General features: G+C 41.2%; 1 long non-coding RNA gene across 1 annotated transcript; it reads right to left on the reverse strand.

The window, feature by feature from the left end:
- Positions 1 to 337: 337 nt before the first annotated feature.
- On the reverse strand, positions 338 to 3,409 carry LOC142498581 (uncharacterized). The gene is made up of 3 exons (XR_012802499.1): positions 3,328 to 3,409; positions 1,965 to 2,034; positions 338 to 869 (listed from the first exon to the last, which is right to left on the reverse strand). It is a non-coding gene; the product is annotated as an uncharacterized LOC142498581 (long non-coding RNA).
- Positions 3,410 to 3,844: the final 435 nt, after the last annotated feature.

Consider the following 3,844-nt stretch of genomic DNA (forward strand, 5'->3'; position numbering starts at 1 on the left):
CCAGGGTATCTACCTGACATTGTTATTGTGTATGTACAGGTTAGCTCCATAACACCCGTATCAGCTAATTCTCCCTGAGGAGGAGGGAAGGGGTGTTACATTTACAAAATAAAAATGGTGTTCATTTGTAATTCATTGTTTCAGTAGGGGTCTGCGTGGCATTTTAAAGCTATTTATTACATACAACTTTCAGAACCTTGTAATATTTGACATTTTTTATTTTCTAAAAAAAAAAACAGAAATATGTAAGAAGATAGAATATATTTGCATAGCAAACTAGTACAGGTTTGTATATCTTTATTCTTGTTGCCATTTGAGATGGCTATCAGCAGGGTAACAGAGAGGCAGAATGCCATTAAAATACAGTACATCACTAATCCTCCAGACTTCTGCTTGTGCTCCTATCCTGGTTCTTACGATGTTGTGTTTTATCAAAAATAAAGCGGTGCAGGAGGTAGAGATGGGCGAATCCGGCCAAATCCGTTTCCCGGATTTTCTCGCATTTTCCCCTCAAAATACGTTTCTCAGTGTAAAATCCGCAAACTGATTTGGTTGGTTTTAATCCGCGCGGATTCATTAAAAACCACCTTTGGATGCAACCCGTGGACGGATTTGTAGCATCCAATCCACGGAGTCCATTGGTAATAATAATTGATCCGCTGAAATCCGAGGACCAAAGGAACCGACCGATCCGCTGCGGATCCACAATCGCCCCCAAAAATTGCCCATCTCTAGCAGGAGGGAGGAAAGATTTGTGTGGTCCCAGGAAGTTGGATGGATTAGTCATGAATTCCAATACACTTCAGCCTCTCTGCGCTAATTCCAGCATATTAATGACACCACAAAGTAAAGACGAGATTTGCTGGCTCCTGCGGAAAAATAAGCATATCCCTAATGTTCAAATAAATCTTGCATAATGTAGACAGATATTTTAACATTTTGATGCCAGGTTTCAAAAGGGGTGTATGTAACACAGTATGTCTTTAAATATTGCTCTAAAACTTCTGTAGGTACTGTACTTGGGGCCATTTCTACAAACCAGTGCTCTGCACCTGCTGGCACTGGAAGCCTCTTACAAGCCCATCCATGTCAATGAGATGTGCTGTCTTGTGACAGGATGCTGCTGAGTAAATAAGGCTTGATGCACCGCCTGCCCTTCCAGGAGCAGAGACAATCAGATGTGCACTAAGGTGTCACACAGCTGCAGTGCTCTGCAAGGTTGGAAACTGACACATACTGTACTGTACCTGTGCTAGCAGTGAGGCAAAATACAGCACACAACTGAAAGGCAAACCGCATTGTGAAAGATGGATCCCCTTAAAACCTACAATGCTACAAATGCATCAGAGCACATTCCCTGGGAATGCAGCATTCTCTGTCTTTACAATATTCGCTCAAACACGCTGCACAGAAAGTAAGGGGGAAAACAGCGGAGTGACACTGCCATTCTCACAATCCCTCTTATGCAATTGCGCCCAGAAGGTTATTTCCTTTTGTTAACATTTGTTTGCAATATTTCTACATTACAGTGTCAGCTAAATGCACGAAGTACATGATACATACGAGGAAAATGCTTTAATGCCACTGTCCTAGTTGTGTGCTCCACCATATTAATATCCTAATGACTGAGACACTGATTGAGGCACTTATGCTGAAGTAGGGATATCCTTAAAACCTAACCTGTTGGTGTCCCTTGAGGACTGGAGTTGGCCACCCCGGTTTAAGATGAACATGAGGATGTTGTGTGTGTGTCATAGCTGTCACACAATCACATACTATTAGATTGTAAGCTCTTCGGAGTAGGAGCTCCTCTTTCTAAAAGTAAATTTTTATGTCTAAAGCACTTATTCCCATGATCTGTTAGTTGTATTATGTGTTATTTATATAAATGTCACATGTAATACTGTGAAGCGCTATGTATATTAATGGCGCTATATAAATAAAGACATACATACAGTACATACTTGCTGATTTCTCACCACATAAGTCCCTCTGTTCGATGAGATCTTTCTTCAGCCGCTGAGGTTGCTAGCCCTGAAATGTAAAATCTTAGTTCCTTGTTAAGAACACTTGGATGGGTTTAGCAATAATATGTGCGATATTTCTGCATTGTTTTCCACCACACTTATCAGAAGCTACAAACAGTTCAGTTTTCATTTGTATCAATCTGACTCTTCAAGAGGATAATGCGAGACAATGTCGTATTTCCCGGATTCGGAAAGGTTAAGGATTGCGGTGTATTGGGTATTTAGGAGATAGAATTCCCATGAAATAGCAGTGTGGTAACTGAAAATGCAAGACAACTTATTACCTGGGAGTCAGACACAATTACACTTGATATAAAATGGATGTGATCTCTTCATTTACTGACTTTGCTTATCTGTGCTATTTGTGGAGCTAAGTTTCAATGTGTCTGTGTGGCTGGATAAGCAGCAGGTCCTTTCTGTTCCTAAATAATATGTGGCTCCTTAAAGGGAGAAGGAGCGGCTCCGTGAGTAATGGCGCAGACTTTGCAAATAATGACACTGAGTTTAAATAGGGGGACCTGGTTCAATTCCCCGGGTCAGCTCCATGTGACCTTGGGCAGTCACTTTATCTCACCGGGGCCTCAGGCACCAAAATCATAGATTGTAAGCTCCATGGGGTAGGGATTGTGTCTGTAAGAATTCCTGTGCTGCGTACAGCGCGCCATACTGTCATTGTGAAGCGCTTTGAGGCCCATTGGGAGAAAAGTGCTATATGAAATAAAGGTATTATTATATTATGAAAGATAGATTCTCTAAAAACAGAGAGTTTAATGTTTTTAAGCAGATGTTCCCAACCTTCCACTTTAGGGGAATGAAAGGTGGTAAGTATGGAAGAAAGGCTTGAAAAAACACCACCTTGCACAAAAATCTAACACCCACCCCCCCCCCCCCTGCCTTCGCAAGCAAATTTACACGGCCCCTCAATAGGGTCATAATATTCTCCAGCCTTTCACAGCCATCACCCAACACCCTCTGATAGATACCCATACATGGTTTCAATATCCATTCCCTGGCCTTGCCACTTAAATAGCTTACTTGCTTTTTAAGCAGCAATTCCCCCTACCCATTTTTGTTTATAACTCCACCTCACCCCATCTCCCCCCCCCCCCATTTTGTTAAAGGATGTCCCACTGACCCCAGGTCTTGAGATACTTACCGGTTTCAATCTCACACCAGTATAATCAAAATGGTTGCCAAATATCAGGCCAATAAGAAGTCACAACATGGTCAGTCTCGTTTTCTTATTGAATGATAATTTAAATCCCCTTGAAAAATCAGGAAGTAATAATAATAACTTTACCGGTTAGTATCTCAGGAACTGCAGCGTCGTAGGAGCTAAGAATAGTGTCTTTCAGCTCTGGAGGACTCCCCCAGCTCCAGTCATGTAATAGAAAGGGGAATTAGTTAGAGGGGATTGTTGCTTTAGGACCGAGGTATAAAGTAATATGTTGCTTGTCATGTACGGTACACCTGTGAGCACGTGACCCCTATATGGGACAAGGATTAATACACACAGCTATCCAGCTGATTCACTTTTCTCCATGCATGGACCCTCAAATAAATAATATTAATAATAATATCTCAACTCAATCAATCCCAATATGCCATCTGTCATTAACAGCACACTTGTGAGCATGTGACATATATGCAACCAGGGTTAATACACAAAGCCAACTCGCTGCCTCACCTTTCTCCTCCGCAAGTTATGTCACATGAGGTAATATTTACCCTTACTCTGTTACTATATATATATATAAATATATATATTATACCACTATATCTGCTGCTACCACCAAAGGTATTATTAAAATATGTAC

This window comes from Ascaphus truei, chromosome 7 (assembly GCF_040206685.1).
Source record: "Ascaphus truei isolate aAscTru1 chromosome 7, aAscTru1.hap1, whole genome shotgun sequence".
Lineage (NCBI taxonomy): Eukaryota > Metazoa > Chordata > Amphibia > Anura > Ascaphidae > Ascaphus > Ascaphus truei.